At 41.0% G+C, this 18633-nt stretch overlaps 1 protein-coding gene across 2 annotated transcripts in view; it reads right to left on the bottom strand.

Annotated features, from left to right (window-relative positions):
* Positions 1–18633, bottom strand: part of CDK14 (cyclin dependent kinase 14) — a 455945-nt gene that overhangs the window by 198460 nt on the left and 238852 nt on the right. The window lies entirely within an intron of this gene.

Here is an 18633-nt window from a genome sequence, read left to right as displayed (position 1 = left end):
CTGTCCATCTGAATTGCTCTGCCTTTCCTTTCAGGATGCCTGACAGAATAACCACATCTGACTTGTGCAAATTACACAATAATGCACAGAAAATGCTTAACCCTGCAAGTGCCTATAGTAACACTCAAGACATACTGGCTATTACCGTGCACTGATCCAGCCATTTGTCTCCTGAGGACTTTAATGGCTACTCTGGGCTTCATCCTCAATGTCCAAACTCCATGGAATTAGAGCTCTGATTACTACGCCAGCCTTGTTTTTTCTCATCCTTTTTTATGTTCAAACCAATTGTTAGCAACTCCTTGAATTACTGTAATTACATTTTCTTGTGTCAGTTCCCTAATTCACTCGGTCTCATTTTCTGCAATGCCTTATTACACAAATGATGGACTCCCAACGTGTCCTTCAAAACTCTACCCAGGCCAAGCCCTCTGACAGCCTCCCTGCCTTGCCCTTCCCATCTTGTTGACCCAAGAATTTCATCTGCCTCTGTTCTGCAACTGACTTTGCCTCTGCACCTGCACAGACCCCGCAGTTACATGTAAGCCCTCAGCTGTACAACTATTTGGACTCCTACCACCTACTTGGGAGATCTGATGAAGCTCCTGACTTTGACCTAGCCAAATGCTGGCATTGTGGTCACCTGAGTTGAGTAAGCCAGCTTCTTAAAACAATCTGTATCTCTTTCACTCTATAACAGATTTCCAAATAAAAAAATTAATGCTTAGAAAACCAACACCCAGCGGAATAACCAACATCTATAGATTTTTATGTCTCATGTCCTTCTCCATCCACTCATTTGTCATCATCACATAAAACCGTTTTTACTCATGCTTTTATCTCTATGTCCACTTCTCCAATTATAAGCTCCCTAAGAGCAAGGGGCCCATCTGTGTGACTGCCTCATTTTTCTTTTCTTTTTCTTATTAGATTTATTTGCTTTTTACTGGAAAGGTAGATTTACAAACAGAGGAGAGACAGAAAGAATTCCATCTGCTGATACACACCCTACGTGGCTGCAACAGCTGCAGCTGAACTGATCCGAAGCCAGAAGCCAGGAGTTTCGTCTGGATTCCCCATGCAAATCCAGGGTCCCAAGGCTTTGGGCCATCCTCTACTGCTCTCCCAGGCAACAAGCAGGGAGCTGGATGGAAAGTGGAGCAGCCAGGACACAAACCAGTGCCCATATGGGACCCTGGTGCATGGAAGGCAAGGATTTAGCCACTAGGCCACTGCACCAGGCCCCGACTGCCTCATTTTTCTTTCTTTCTTTTTTTAAAGATTTATTTTATTTTTATTGGAAAGTCAGATATGCAAAGAGGAGGAGAGAGAGAAAGATCTTCCATCCATTGATTCACTCCCCACATGGCCACAATGGCCGGAACTGAGCCGATTCAGAAGCCAGGAGCCTCTGTCAGGTCGCTTACATGGGTGCAGGGCCCCAAGGCTTTGGGCCGTCCTCAACTGCTTTCTCAAGCCACAAGCAGGGAGCTGGATGGGAAGCGGAGTCACTGGGATTAGAACCAGTGCCCATATGGGATGTCGACATGTGCAATGCAAAGACTTTAACTGCTAGGTTACTGCACCAGACCCTGTCTCATTTTCATTACAATTCCTCAGCCTTTTTAAATTCTCACATCTCATGGGATTTTCTGGAAAATGCATAGGATACGACTGTCTGCAGCACATTCAGAAAGTGGACCCTCCTCCTCTGTTCTTTAGAATCCCATGGAAGAAGCTGCAATACTTCACTTCACTAAAGTGGTACATCACTTTAGGGATACAGTATTATTAGGCCTCTCTGAGTCTACCTAGCACCTTGGCTTCCAGAAGAATTAACATGAGCATAGGAGGTATGCTCTTTTTTAAAACCTTAACGGGCTGAAGTACAAATCACTCATTTTCAAGCTTCCAGCTGCTCAGTTTTACTGTAAAGAAAAGAGCTAAATTTACCTTTGGGGATGTTGCTTTGTTCTAGGAAGACCAATTTAATGGCAATTTGTGTTACATAAATGTAAGGTGAATCCTCGCCTACTGTTCTGGGGCAAGCTGGGTAATTAACCTGCATGTTGCTGTTGCAAACAGTGGAACAGGCTTAGTGTAAACTGGGCATGTGTCCCGGAAGGCCTGTATTACGGAGGCTCTGTGGACTCTGAGGAAGAGGTTTCAGCCTCCAGGGACAGTCTGCTCACTGGGGCTGTGCCACAGTGCTCCGTCAGAAGCTCTTCAGGAACCACAGGATGGACACAAAGCACACCCAATGAGAGCTCTTCTTCACTTTCCAAAGTCCTCACTGGCACTCAAGTCTAAACTCCGTCAGAAGATCTGATACTGCTGATTATGTTACTAGTGTAAATATTAACCACAGTCACTATTTTGGCCAAGGCAGAGTTCCCAGAACTGTGGCTGAGGTGGAATTACACCTGCCAAAGTTCGTAAGATTTTCAGAATGAGGATGCATCTTTTCCGGGTCTCAGGTCTGCAGGATATAAACACTAAGTGGCACTGCTGGGGTACAAACATGTGGAGAAAAGAAAAGCAGGCCCTCCTCGGAGAGGGCTGAACAGGAAGCAGAGAAGACACTGAGGCTGGCCTTGTGTTTACGAGCAGAACACTTGGAAAAGAAATGTGTCATAGCCCCCCGTGCCCTGCCCTTTTCCTCCAGAAATGCCCACTCTTCCTCAAATCATACTGGGAATGGAATTTGATGACAACCACACTGCAGTGTCTTAAGAGAAGGCCTTGCAGGGTGTAAAGGAGGCCAGAGCAGCAGGCAGGAGCCAGGTGTGCCCCAAGGGCTATGCTGGGGGCACTTGTATGGTGGTAGCAACAGGAACAGCACAGTATCTGGAGCATTTGTGTGTGTAAACAGGGCCTGTGCTGGGGAGCCGTTAGTCCTGTGGGCCTCATGATAGAGTAATCCATGAAGAGCTCTGCAGGTAGCGATCCAGGCCAAGAGCATACCATCTACCTGAGTTCTGAGCCTGGAGCATGTCTGGCCCATGTGATGGGGTACCTCGTGCCCTGCATCTACTTTGGGGCTCCTATGCATCCTCCTCACATGTTATCTGTCATTTCCTGTACAAAACCCAACCCATTCTCAAATTCTTCCTTGGGCGCCTAAGTCAGAAATCATTCTTCCCTGCTCTGGACATTCTCAAGATTCAACTGGACCTCTGACTGATCACCTGGCACTCCACCCATGGCTCAGTCACTGGAGTGTGGCACTAACCGATTCAAGGCAAAGGCCTTGTCTGACTCCTAAAAACCCTCAGGGACCAACACATGAATTATGTGTGTCCTTAAGTTGACCCAATGAACTAAAGCAAAAGTGACTGGTTATACTTCAGAAACATCAGAGAGCAACCATGGCAACTTCATTGTGGGTGCTGACCCAGTATTTATACACACAAAGCCTTATGTGCATTCCCTGTGACATAATGATTCACTCTGACATTTTTTTGTGGAAGGCAAAAGACTAAAAATAACTTCAAGCTTCAGAAGAGAACTAGAGAAGTTATGGTAGAGATACAAAGTGTATCCAAGAAAGTCAACCAATGGATGTGCAATAAGATTGAATCAATTGTAACACATCGCTGGGAAAAGGCAAAATAAACCACTGGGGGATATTATGTACTAGCGGTATGAAAAGATATGCTTTTGCTGCATAAGTTCCTTACAGAGTGCAGAAGAAATAAGGAAGACTAACCCACTATGGGCAAAATTTTATGTTCCTTGAAATCCCTGTCACCACATGCAGATGTCACCTACCACATAAAGTACCTGTTTTAAGTGAGAGAAGGAAAAAAAAAGGTCAGATAAGTTCTCCCCATCCCTCCCTGAGCAGTCACAGCCTCTTCTATCTGCCAGGATTTCAACCTCATTTCCTTACATGTAGCATAGTCTTAAAATACGTGGTCATTGGTTGCAAATCATAGGTTTTTCTGGTGTGGTAGAGAAACTGGAGGTTCACAGCAGTGAGTTAATTACTGGGTGCAACAAGCTGAAATAAACTATTATTTAAATATTCTAACTAGTCCCACCAAGCTGTCCTCTACAGCTCAGACTTGCCTACATAATAGCTGGTTTAGCTACTAAACTTGGGATAAGCCTACATTAACAATCTGAATCATCAAACAAGGTTGCATGTTAAAAATACATACACATTCCTTGAAAAGAAACGTTCTTACAGTGTAAGACTTAAAAGATTTCTCTCTAAGAAGATGAAACTGCCAAGTCTGGCCTCATAGTTAAGATTTTTCTTTACTTTTGGGAGTTATACAAAAGGAAAAAAATATATATCATTCTCACACCCAGGCATGATGTTCTAAACAACCAATGACTAATGGATACAAGAATACAGTTGGACAGACTTTGAGAATTCTGCCAATCTATGTGTACTCACTTGTCAACATCACACATTTCAAGGTTTAAAGGAGTAAGAGTGCTCCCTGCAGACAGCCAAGAATTCGAAGAGCTGTCAGCAGTAAAATATGAAGTCATCTGATGCTATACAAGACAACCGCCATATCCTCTAAGAATTACCAATGGAAATTGAACATCTAACCACAGGTCCAAGTTCTTCCGAAACTGTAACATACACTCAAATATTCCCATCATGTCAGTCCAAACGATTGTTCTGCAACACACTTATCTCCCCCAATAAAGCTTTACTAGAAATCTTACAATATAGTTAAAGACATTTCTAACTATAAACTTACTGCAAATCCAACCTGAGATGCAGAATTACAAATTGCTATTTTATTGCCCACTCCTTTGCAAAATGAACAGTTTCATTCATTATATATGTCATTAAAGGAGTGAATGGGGAAACTATACTAGAAATATGTGCCTGGATATTATATGAAATTTATTGCACATAGATTGATCAATATTTGAACTCAAGACTCTGTTAAAGTCTCAAAGTACAAAACAACTACTAGTGGTTACTAAGCTATTATAAATCGATCAGATTACTTTTTAAAAATATTTATTTATTTTTACTGGAAAGGCAGGTTTAGAGAGACAAGAAGAATCAGAGAGAAATTTTCTAGCTGCTGGTTCACTGCTCAAATGGCTGCACTGGCTGAAGTCAAGCCGATCTGAAGCCAGGAACTTCTTCTGAGTCTCCAACACAAGTGTAGGGTCCCAAAGCTTTTGGGCCATCCTTTACTGTTTCCTCCTCAGGCCACAAGCAGGGAGTTGGATAGAAGTGGAGCAACCACGAATCAGCACCCATATGAGATCCTGGTGTCTGCACAGCGAGGATTCAGCCACTAAGCCATCGTGCTGGATTCATATCAGGTGACTTTAAAGATGGCAATACATCACTTTCAAGCACATTTAAAGAGAAAAATATTTGAAAAAAATCAGATTTTTTATAGGGTATCCTTAACAGCATTCAAGCATTTCCTAGACATCATTTTTGGTTTAATTACAGGTGATGTTATATAGTACTGATGTAACTTTAAAAAATTTATTTATTTATATTCACTTAAACGGTAACATATAAGTAGAAAGAAAAACAGAGAAATCTATTTGCTGGTCTACTCTCCAAATAGCCATAACAGCTAGGGCTGGGCTAGGCTGACGTCAACAATCAGAAGCTCAGAGCCCCATAATTGAGGTCCTTGCCTGCTGTATCCCAGGGTGTGCTTTAGCTAGAGGTTGGAAGTGGGGACAGGGCTGAGGTCTGAACCTAGGCACTCTAACATATTATTCAGATGACTCCAGCAGCATCATAACTTACAGGTTACAGCTCAAGCCACACTACTCAAGAGGCAAGCCAAAATTACTTGCTTGTACTAACACCCATTTTCAATAATATCATCACAAAGCTATAAATAATCTTATTTTGTATTACTGACTTTATCTACGTCTCAAGATGAATCCATTCCTTGGCATGGTATCTGACTAGGCTTTAACCTGGAAACACTTTGATATCAACAATATGACATTATTAAGTACGACTTTGCAGAGAAAGAGGGATGCCTAGGATGAATGCCACCTCTCACAGCACTCCAACTGCAGCCTAGTGTGTGCTGTGCCATAAAGTGACCTCCTTCTTCTATATCAAGCTTTTGAATCTTTGGTTTTTGATGGGCTTGCTCAGTTGGTTCTGAAACAAAGTAAGCAAAGACATTCTTAAAAAAAAGAAAGAAAGAAAGAAGTCCCTCGTTTACTGCAGAGAAGTAATAGCAGCTAGTGATATTACAGTGTGGTAGAAGTCAGAAATTTGCAAAAATTCTAAGGATAGTTATTATGATATGGAATCTATAATTTGCATTTTAGTTTTCAATGCAACTATCAATTCCTGACTAGGTATTTATGTTCATTATCTCTGTGATACTACAGCAACAACTAAGCAACATTCACTTAATTCAACTGCACCTTGCTGCTTTTTGGAGTACAACATACATTGAATACTTCCAGAAATCTTAACTTTGGGGGCTGCTGTTGTGGTATTTGGGGAAAAACTAGCATTTGTGATGCTGGCATCCAGTGTTAGGGTTCTGTTTCAAGTTCCGGCTGCTATGCCTGGAAAGGTAAAAAAAGATGGGCCAAGTACTTGAGTCTCAAGGTTTAAAGAACTGTTCAGTCCAGGAGCACATAAAAAATGACTTTCTAATAGGCTTGAACAATTCTTTTGTTTACTAAGAAAATTTAATAACCACAGTGAATTTAAAGAAAAAAAAAAAACGAAACAGCATTCACATGAGAAATCATCCTGGCTTTCTCTTTGTTAAGATAGCACATTTTACAAATGCTGAGATACAGGAAATGAAAGATTTAGTCCTGTTTGTATGCAGCATTATCAGATTTCAATGTTAAGTTTACGACTATTTCATGGAAAAAGAATGTGTCCATTTCCAATGCCTCAAGTCAATCTGTAGTGAGCTTCATTTGCCACAGCGGATGATTGGGACGCTCCTGCTGATGACTGCCTGAAGAGCCAAAACTGTGATATTAAAAGTGGGTGTGTTTCTTGGGTGCATTTATTTTTCTCAGAAAAATAAAAATAGCATCCCATGGTGAAGACAATGGGGTATCACTGTTAGGAAGCAGGGTAAGACCCATAGTAGTCTCTCTACCTGCTCACTGGCCTGCATAATTTCATGTAGCAGTAGCCTAGCTGCAGGGGTCCGCAGGATGTGACACTGAGGGTGGCTTCTGGCCAACAGCCAGCCTTGGAACTAAGGCCTGCAGACCAACGGACGCGTGAGCCAAGAAGCAAATCCTTCCAAAACGGAGCCTTAGGATGAAGCCAGAGGCTGGACCAACACACTTGCTGTGTTGCAACTCACTCTGGAGCAGAGTCACCTGCTCCCCAGCCTTGGGGACTGTGACAAAGTGAAAACAGGCTGCTTTAAGGAGTTTGACTTGAGGCAATTCGTAACACAGCAATAATTGGCTAATACACAAACATTTCCTCAATTATGTTCCTCAGAGTCAAAACCTGAGCCATAACCAAATAAATCTGGGAGATGTGCTGGCTGATCTCTATTTCAACTGCAGTTAAGTCCACCAGGTTGGCAAAACACACATACATGCAGCTTACCGTAAATAGATCTGACCAAGGAAATAAAAAAAAAAAATAGAATGATCTTTCAGTAATGTACGTACTAGGACCAGAGACTTAGAAATGATTCTTCAGATTTTCAAAACCAGTAAAAGGAATGGCAAACCAATCTGGCTGTATCCTCCTCAGCACAAAACAGGACAGCACCAAAAGGGGGCAACAGCCACCCAACTAACTGGGAGGAACTGTTGAACTCCTAAAAATAACACAAGAATGCAAATAATTTCCACTTCAAATATTCTGTGGTAATTTCTGCTATTCTCTCTGCAATCTAACAAGCATAATGTAATGATGCGTGAACACTGTGCACTTGTGTTTCCCTGGAATCAACGTAACTATGAACGAGGTGAATCCCATTCTTCCTCACCCTTCCTCCATCACTAGCAGTGACAATGACTGCTGTGCCCCGGCTATGGGATAAGACAAATGGAAAAGAGGAAGGAAGATGGAAAGTGGGAAGTACGAAGCCCAAACGTAAGACACGTCTATTCCTTATAAAGGCTTTGAATTTTGCTTTATATAGTTTTCCTGATTTCCATAAATTTTACACCTTGGAAGTAAAAGGACAACATATACTAGGGCGTTTAGTGTCTTCCACATCCATGCATTCAGTATCCAGGGAGCCCTTCAGAGTTTGTGGGAAAAAGTGCTACTTTATTCAGGCATTTACTTAGTAATTCACTAACAATTACCAATTCGCAACAAGGGCCCTGCGTGGTGGCCTAGCAGCTAAAGCCCTTGCCTTGAACATGCCGGGATCCCATATGGGCGCCGGTTCTAATCCCGGCAGCTCCACTTCCCATCCAGCTCCCTGCTTGTGGCCTGGGAAAGCAGTCGAGGACAGCCCAAAGATTTGGGACCCTGCACCCGCGTGGGAGACCTGGAAGAGGTTCCTGGTTCCCGGCTTCGGATCAGCGCAGCACGGACCGTTGCGGTCACTTGGGGAGTGAATCATCGGACGGAAGATCTGACTCTCTGTCTCTCCTCCTCTCTTTATATCTGACTTTGTAACAAAAATAAATAAATCTGGGCCCAGCGGCGTGGCCTAGAGGCTGAAGTCCTCGCCTTGAAAGCCCTGGGATCCCATATGGGCGCCGGTTCTAATCCCGGCAGCTCCACTTCCCATCCAGCTCCCTGCCTGTGGCCTGGGAAAGCAGGAGAGGACGGCCCAATGCATTGGGACACTGCACCCACGTGGGAGACTCGGAAGAGGTTCCAGGTTCCCGGCATCGGATCGGCACACATTGGCCCGTTGCGGCTCACTTGGGGAGTGAATCATCGGACGGAAGATCTTCCTCTCTGTCTCTCCTCCTCTGTGTATATCTAGCTGTAATAAAATGAATAAATCTTTAAATAAAAAAATATATAAATCTTTGAAAAATTCGCAACAAACTTTTTCTACTTACAAGTGCATCTCAAAGTAAATTAATATTATGTATGAATACTGAAAGCACTGATTCCAATTACTAGCCTAATTCTTGTAACTGAGGAAGGACAAATAACTCATTTATGGTGATTATCATTAACAAAGTGCTAGGTAGCAGAACTTATTTCCTATTTAAAAGATTAATAAAAGCCAGAACTACTTGAAGACTCATATTACTATTTAAAAGATGCAAAAGCATTCAAATAAACTTGAAATATGATTTTAGGATAAATAATCCTCAAGCCTGTGGACTCAACATATATTCCCATGTTAAAAACACTGGTCGGGCCCAGCGGTGTGGCCTAGCAGCTAAAGTCCTCGCCTTGAAAGCCCCGGGATCCCATATGGGCGCCGGTTCTAATCCCGGCAGCTCCACTTCCCATCCAGCTCCCTGCTTGTGGCCTGGGAAAGCAGTTGAGGACAGCCCAATGCATTGGGACCCTGCACCCGCGTGGGAGACCTGGAAGAGGTTCCAGGTTCCCGGCATCGGATCGGCGCGCACCGGCCCGTTGCGGCTCACTTGGGGAGTGAATCATCGGACGGAAGATCTTCCTCTCTGTCTCTCCTCCTCTGTGTATATCTGGCTGTAATAAAAAAATGAATAAATCTTAAAAAAAAAAAACACTGGTCAGGTTGAGCTAATATTTCAAGTACAATCTGTACTCTCACATTAAAAGGCAGATTATGAGACCTGCACTGTCTATCTCACAACATTATGAAGATAAAGTAAGAGTTTTGAAAGTATTGTAAACTGTAAAGGGATATTTTGATTATTACTATAAATAAATGAGATTTGAGTCAATTTCATTTCCTAAATGTTAAGTGTTAAGGATCAAATAATTCTGTGATTCATCAACTAGAACACTTCCTAATGTTAAATTCAATATTCAAAAATAAGAGCACTCTTACACACTGAGATCTAGAAGACGTCTACATATTACAGAAAGCAAACGCTTATATTTTGTTCCATCTGTGCACAACACATTTAGCCATATCCAAAACAGACCACAGACACATAACCCACACTGAAAGGCAAAAGGTACCCTACTCCACTGTTGGTGGGTATGTAGGCTAGTGCAGCCCATATGGAAGTCAGCATACAGAGTGCCAAGACAACTGAAAACTGATCTACCATATGCCCAGCAGCCCACTCCTGGGAATATATCCAAAGGAAGTGAAATCTGTATATGCAAAAATGACTTGCAATCCTATATTTATAGCAGCACAATCCACAATAGTGAAGACATGGAAACACCCCAGATATCTGTCAAATGATAAAGAAATTGTGGTATATCTACTCCATGGAATACCACTCAGTTATTACAAAGAATAAAATTCAACCACTTGGAACAAAATGGTCCTAATTAGAGACTGTTAGGCTCAGGGAAATAAACTAATCATAAAAGAACAAATATATATTCTCTCTTATATAAGGCAACATAGCAAATGTTCTCTCTCATATAAGACAACCTTTATGCAAAATACAAATACACACACACACACACACACACATATAGATAAACATGTCTCCCTCATGCATGTAGGGGCCCAAGGATTTGAGCCATCCTTTGTTGCTTTCTCAGGTTATAATCAGGGAGCTGGATTTAAAGTGGAGCAGCCTGGACTCAAACCGGCACACATATGGGATGCTGGTGCCAGAAGTGGAAGATTATACTACTATGGGAAAGTCTGGTTGAAATATATTTATTTTAGTACATAAAAAACTTTGAAATTCATGGATATTTTTTCTGTAATATGCATTTTCTGGGAATTCTAAAGACTTCAAAAAATTTTGCAAAACAATACATTTCTAATTCCATTTTCCACAAACTTTCTGAAGTATCCTTATAAATATTCTTTATTTTGAAATATCAATTGAACATATCTATATGGCATTTAAAAATCTAGACAATAGTACATGAATAAAAACTAATATTCTACTAGCAGGGCTTATGTGAGAAAAGAAGCACATAATCCCAAACTTTGAAGGTATCTAGGGACCATCACCACAGTATTGTGAGTGAGGCCTCCAACTGCGGTGCCAGCACTCCTTGTGAGCTCCGATTTAAGTGCTGGTGGCTCCACTTCCAATCCAGTTTCCTGCTAATGACCTAAGAAAGCAATGGACGGCCTATGTCCTTGGGCCCTGTACCCATCCATGTGGGAGACTGAAGGAGATTTGTAGCTCCTGGCTTCAGAAAGGTCCAGTTCAGGTCATTGTGGCCATTTGGAAAGTGAACCTGTGGACAGAAGATTTCTCTGTCTCTATTCTTTCTTTCTCTCTGGCTTCCAAAAAATAAATCCTTAAAAAAGGAGAATCCCAAATTTCAGAATTCATAGCATGTCTCAGACTTCCCATAGTATACAGCTAGTTTTTTCTGTTGTTGTTGTTGTTGTTATTGTTACTTTCAGTAAAGAACTTAGCATCACATGCTTTAGACTGCAAGACTCACTTGCTGTTCTCCAACATGATAGTATAAATAAGGAATTATTTATGGATATATTACTGGTGCCTAATTTGAGTTAAATGCCCAAAACATGGCTTCTTAGCATGTAAAGTGCAAGGAATGGCAGAGAACCCACAAAGAAGGGGCAGTCATAACCTGAACCTAACCCCCATTCGCATTACTCCATATATCAACAAACCCACACTCAAAGGCAACCCCTGGTGCCTTCAAAATACATGAGTGTTACATCATTCTTTAGTTCACTCCAATGCCAAGCTAGTTAATATCACCTCTAACTCTCGTACCCCAGTCACCACGGCTGGCACTTAGGGCTTGAATCTTTCCATACACAGTTGTTTTCTCAGCAAACACACCTAGGATTCCAACTCACATCCAACCAACCAACTGGCACGTATACAGGAGGGAAAGAAAAAGATAATGTTTTTTGCATATTGAAATTCTTCTGCCCCAGAATGTTTCCACTGAAAGCGTAAAACAAGACGATCAGCCTACTTGAGGCAGTCTGTTCTGCATTTAATGTGCTGCTTCCTCACACGCATGATTTGGCTGAAACTGAACCACAAGTATTTCAAATTTCCTCCTTTCCATGGAGTTTGAAGCCGCCAATCTTAGCAATCTATCCTTACCCCCTTTGCTTCAATCTGATTCATTCTAATGCATAGAGATTTCTCCTAGACAATGTGCACAGTATATGCATACTAGTCACAGTTCATATACATCCTTGTGGGTCTGATTCATGGCTTTCAAAGAATTCATCCTACAGTTTTTTTTTTTAAAGGCAGAGAATCTCCTTTGAATGTTATTTTAATGGTGGATACATTTCAGGCTAAAACAAATACAGTCTTTGGGCAATGGGGAAGTCTCCATTTAGGTTCACCACTTGTCTAATGCCAGAGGTTCATAGTGGGGAAGGCTATGCATGTTAGAAAGGGAGAGGTAGGAATTCCTGGTACATTGGGCTCATTTTTCCCCCATAAGCCTGAAACTGTACTTAAAAAACCACTTTGCTTAAAAGGAAAAAAAGTGACACACTTAGCCTATTAACATGTCTGGAAAACACTACATTATGATAATACAAAACAAAATACCAAGGTCGTCTTCATCATCATTCCTCTTGAATAAAACCTACTGCAGAAGGGAGGAGCCAGATACTACAGAAGTCTTCAATGATACAGCCAACAGATGACTGCAGGATCAGGGAGGAAATAATTTTAACAATCACTGGTCCTTCATACAAGAGATAGTTCAGTTCTCAGATAATAAGCATAAGCAGGGAATGAATCTGTCCAGTTCATATAGATATGAACATGATATAATATTTGTTATCTATTTCAGCTTTAAAATTACATACATTTTCATTGAGAGTTCCTTAAAGAAACCAGGAAAATATAGTTCTTTTTTTTCTTTTGGTTCATAATACAATATCAATTATTCTAACTACATTCTTTTTTAGCTATATGAAAACAACTGTCCAAACTTTGCGCTAAAGTCATGAATGTGTTACATTCATTCAAAGAACCTTTACTGAGTAATACAATTATTTTTGCTACTTAGGAAATACATCCTGAAAAAACATGCAGTAAAAGTGAGCCCTTTAGGCCATGACAAATGGATGGACTACATTACATCTGGCCTTAAATTTGTGACCACAGCTTCAAATCTTGGCCAAAATATTGTATGTTAATGATAAAAAAAATGACTAAAGGTTTGTACCTTTGAGATTAAGAGGTTTTTGTCCAGACTTTACTATATTTATCAAACTGACAGACTCGACTGCATTTGAAAGAAGTTGATTTTGTTCTGATTTCTGCTATTCCCTAAGTGAATTCTGAAATGCAAAAACAAACAAACCAGGCGCTCACCATGTCCTCCACAGAGTCACATTTCTGTTATGTTCCCTCAATTAATCTAAAATGTGATTTAAAATAATTTCCTTCCTTCAAATCTAGGCAAAAAACAGCCTAAAGCAGGAAAAAAAATCAACATTAGGAAGGTAATATTTGGAGACCTCAGGTGGGAAAAAGCCCTGTGTAATTTACTTGATTAAAACCACAAAGCCATTTAGCTTGGTTACTCAGTGAGGAAAGTCAAGAAAATAAGCCAAGGCCCTCGATGTTTATGTCACAGCACTCTTGCTGGATCTTCTTCTTCAGAGGCAAGTGTAACCCAGCTGTCTTTCACTAGTAGACCAGGACACTTGAAAGTAACAGAGGAATGGGCAGACGCATGGTGACATCAGCGTCAGATTGCTGGAGTTCCTGGGCGCTGCAAACCAACAGACTCAGCTACTTAGCTTTCATCTCAGTTATGTGGAAAAAAAAATACCATTACATTCTCATATTATTATGCTGCAAATGAATTTTAAGTTCTCCGTGAATTTGACTGCCATCCTTCAATAATTTTGCTTAATGTGTTCTTGATGCACATCATAGAAGCATGAAACTCATCTATTTAAATTTCTGAAAGATGAAATCAAAAGTCAGGAAACAGAGGCAGAGGACACTCGCCAATTCCAAATTCAAAGGACAGATTTTTACTCATCCACGAATAACCGGTGATTACAAAGGAGGCTAATACTTTCTGAAACATGCAACACAAAAGGCCAGCACTGAAATGACCTTGGCATGCTCCTGCCCAAGCCATTCTTCTGCACATGAGGTATATAAAACTCAGCAAGGGGGAAAAGGCATCTTGAAAGTCACAAGTTAGTACAGAGTCAGGTCTCGTAATTCAGCATTCAGCACTTATCTCTCAACCACACAAGTTCTCAGAGTAGCAGCATCAGATCCTACTCATCCTCCATTTACGTTTACAAGCACTCTTTGTGGATCATTCTAGAAGCTGAGGTTAGGAATACAGTAAACATGAAACTGATGTACAGGGCCTATGTGGAAGAGACTGAAAGTAAACCTTCGAACTGTACTGGCAATCTTGACTGCACAGCAAGGACGGCACTAATCAAGAGAAAACTGTTTCATAAACAGTTTGCCAAAACCGATCAAAGAGAAAGTGAATTCAATGGATCTTTGCCTTTAGACTAATGCTGAGTTTTGGTAAGCATACATGGTACTCACTGAACCAATATTTATTTGACAATTACTGTGTGGTGAGTGAGGATACAGACATAAAACACACTAGTCAGCAAGCAAACAAGACGGGTCAAGTCCTTGGCCTCACAGAACTTATAATCAAATAGCTAAAACAACATATAGGCCAGTAAATTAACAAAACAGTTTCAAGTATACCAGAAGTGGTATTCAACACATAAAAAGAAAAAAAAAAAACTATGGGAAAGGTTCTGTTCATGGAAACATGGCCTCTCAAGACACATTAGGAATGTAACGTGGATGATAAATAAGTACATAAAGCAGGAGGATTAGCTTCTGAAATAAAGAGAAAGGTAGGGCGAAAGTACTGATGTGGAAACAGTTCGGGACCTACAACAAGAAGCAAAGGCATACACTGGACGAGGGAACTGAAAAACTTTCTTAGGGAACAGCACTGTGGCACAGTGAGTTAAGACACTACATACAGGGCCCGGCAGCGTGGCCTAGCGGCTAAAGTCCTCGCCTTGAACACCCCGGGATCCCATATGGGCGCCGGTTCTAATCCCGGCAGCTCTACTTCCCATCCAGCTCCCTGCTTGTGGCCTGGGAAAGCAGTCGAGGACAGCCCAAAGCTTTGGGAGACCTGGAAGAGGTTCCTGGTTCCCGGCTTCGGATCGGCCCGTTGCGGCTCACTTGGGGAGTGAATCATCGGACGGAAGATCTTCCTCTCTGTCTCTCCTCCTCTCTGTATATCCGGCTTTCCAATAAAAATGAACAAATCTTTGAAAAAAAAAAAAGACACTACATACAATGCCAGTACTTTATATCAACGTACCAGCTAAAGTCTTGGTTTTCCCACTTCCTATAAAGAATCCTACTAATGGGCAAGGGAAAGACAGCAGAAGACGGCCTGAAGTACTGGGACCCTTGCTATCCACGTAGAGATCTCAGAGGAGTTGTGTTGTGGCCATGTGGGGAGTGAACCAAGGAATGGAAAATCCTTCTCCTCTGTCACTCTGCACTTAAATAATCAGTAAATCAAAAAATTCTAAAAAGGAAAATATTTCCTATAAAACATTATAAATGTCCTCTTTTACGAAATGTCTCTGAATGCCCTCACATAATTTTAGCATTGTTTAAAAAGATGCATTTTATTTGAAAGGCTGCATTACAGAGAGAGAGGGAGAGACAGAGGAAATAGAGAAAAAGCCATCTTCCATCCTCTGGTTAATACTTCCAATGTCTGTTATGCTCAGTGCTGGGCCACACCAAAGCCAGCAACTTGATAGTTCTCTCTCATGGGTACAGGGCCCATCACTTGGGTCATCTTCGGCTGCATTCTCCGGTACAGTAGCAAGGAGTGGAATCAGAAGCAGAAGAGCTGGGAACTGAACCAGTGTCCAGAAAGGGGCAAGAATCTATTTAACACGCCACACCACAGCAACAGCCTCTTTACTGTTTTATGACAAAAACATAAACCAACACAAAATAGAAAACCACAAGAAGCTTATGCATCAAAAAAATCTAGGGATGAAAAAAAATCAAATATAACTAACTTATTCAAAATGCACATGGGAAATAAGTTCTGGTGTTTCATAAGAAACAGTGACCACCTGGAATTCAGAACAGTACCCCGATTAAGACTTAAAGGGTCTCTGAAAACATACTACCTGGTTTTACCTTATGAAGCAGAGAGAATGTGCAACGCACTAATGAAATGTTACTAAATTTCCTCTAAACTAAACGAGGCATTTTTGTACTAATGTATCTTCTATTCATAGGGCATCACTATCCTATTTGCTATCTACAGAAAGTGGCATGCATGAGTACATGGCAATTAATACTGTGCTTGAAGGCAAGGCAGCCTTATAAAGCAAAGCTCCTTACTCAAGGATCCAGATAAACACCTGCATTTCTGTCTTTGCAACTTGTACCTGTGACCAAGACTGGATAAATGTCACTCCCTCCAGGAATCCCTCAAAAACCAAGTAAACACACCTTATGTGCTTCACAGGACAATGAAGCCAGAATTTCTGTCCAACACACAGGAGAGCTCAACAAACTGCAGGAATTTTGCTCCTAGGATGTATTTTTCTAACAAAAATGGCTGAATTTAGAATGAGGGGGAAAATCATACAGACACATTTGTCTCATATAATCAAAACCTCATACCGCTCAAATAAAGAGAAAAAAGTCAAGACAGAAGAAACTGGTTAGAAAGCTTCATATACCTCGAAGTATGTTTCTAATTGTTCTACCGACTGGAGTCATCTCAGCTTGGCTATCCAGCTTCCTGTGGTTTCCAGGGTGCTTCTCTCCTCTCAGACAGCACCCGTGCCCAAACACAGTAAATGTCAGCTGGCGAAGAAGTCTCGCTCATTACACTGGGTGTATGGCAGCTGCACATTCCAAGCTGGAGGAAGCAGTCCTCAAGCCCAAGCAGTGGGGCAGGCGAGGCACAGCATAACTCCTGAACACAACAGCCAGCTGTGAGGAATCACAAAGCTCTGAAACACAATTACAGGGCCCAGAGTGGTAGCGTAACGGCCAAAGTCCTTGCCTTGCCCACGCTGGGATTCCACATGGGCACTGGTTCTAATCCCAGCAACCTAGCTTCCCATCCAGCTCTCTGTTTGTGGCCTGGGAAGGCAGTCTAAGATGGCCCAAAGTCTTGGGATCCTGCACCCATGTGAGAGACCTACAAGAGGCTCCAGGCTCCTGGCTTTGCATTGGTGCAGCTCCGGCTGTTGCAGCCACATGGGGAGAGAATCACTGAATAGGAGATTTTCCTCTGTGTATATCTGACTTTCCAATAAAAATAATATAAAAAAGAAAAACAATCACAACATAGAGGTGTTTCACCAAAAGGTTTTACACAGGGCTCTGTATAACAACTAGAAAGACCAACATACTCTTTGATGGAACACTGAACAGGTACCAAGTTTTCACTATGATTGGAAAAACATTAGATGCTAAAGATAACAAAAGGTATTCATGATGCATCCTTAAAGGAACACTGGTTTTTATGAGGCTGTGTAATAAGCACATGAAGGAAGAAATGAGAAAAAAGTTGGAGGAGGAGAAGTACATTGGGAAAACATACAATAAAGATGTCAATATTTGTCATCTTTGAGTAATCTAAAATTTACTGAAGCATCTAAACGTTATATTTAATTGGATATCATAAAATTTCAGTTGTAAAGACTGATAGAACATTTTAAGACAACCTCACCTATTACAAACAGATGTCATAAAATTAAGAAATAAACTCCAGGAGGCACATGCACACAGGGTATTCTATCTTTGGTACACAACTCAAGAAAATCAACTTAAAAGTACTTTACAAACATACAAAAGGATCCATGTACAGTCTAAGCACATATTACAATAAGTATCTTTTATAGTATATTAATATTCCATAGGAAAATTAGTCTAAATCCTTTTTAATTTACTGATGACAAACTACACAACATGTTCACAATAAAGCGAATAAAATTGAATTAGAGGACCCTGAAACCTTCCCTCCTCCACCTATCTTATTCTTGGAGTATATTCTACCACATAATACAAAGATTTTTCTATTTTGCCATCTAAACTAATTCTTATGCCAAACATGACAATAAATAACTACAACACAACCCCCCCATAAAAGCACCAAGTTTTTTTTTTCACACTGAAGCATCTCTTTTATTCAAAACATTAAAAAAAGTATAATTCAAATCATCCCAAAGTTACTCCAGACATGGAAATATTATTAAACTTATAATTCAGCCAACAACTAGAATGAGCCTGTTATAGTCACCTCATCACCATCTAAACAAGAACTGCCATGTGTAGTTCAATGAACTCACTTCCTGAGTGAAATAAAAGCACCAAGTTTCAATCATTGTTTTCGAAGTAGATAAACTCAAATGACAACATTTCATGAACTATCACTTGCCATATTAACTTTTCTCTCACTTTCAGAAGAATAAATAAAACCCAACCATAGGACTCATTTCAAAGGCACTCAACGGCCCACTCACCTTGAAATAAGAACTAATCATTTCCTGTCCCCTTAAATTTGTTTAAGGAGAGAGGAGAGACTGGGGAAAGGTAATCATATTTTAGCAA

The sequence above is a fragment of the Ochotona princeps genome, chromosome 20 (assembly GCF_030435755.1).
Source record: "Ochotona princeps isolate mOchPri1 chromosome 20, mOchPri1.hap1, whole genome shotgun sequence".
In the NCBI taxonomy this organism is placed as follows: Eukaryota; Metazoa; Chordata; class Mammalia; order Lagomorpha; family Ochotonidae; genus Ochotona; species Ochotona princeps.
This window is presented reverse-complemented; position numbering and strand designations above follow the sequence as displayed.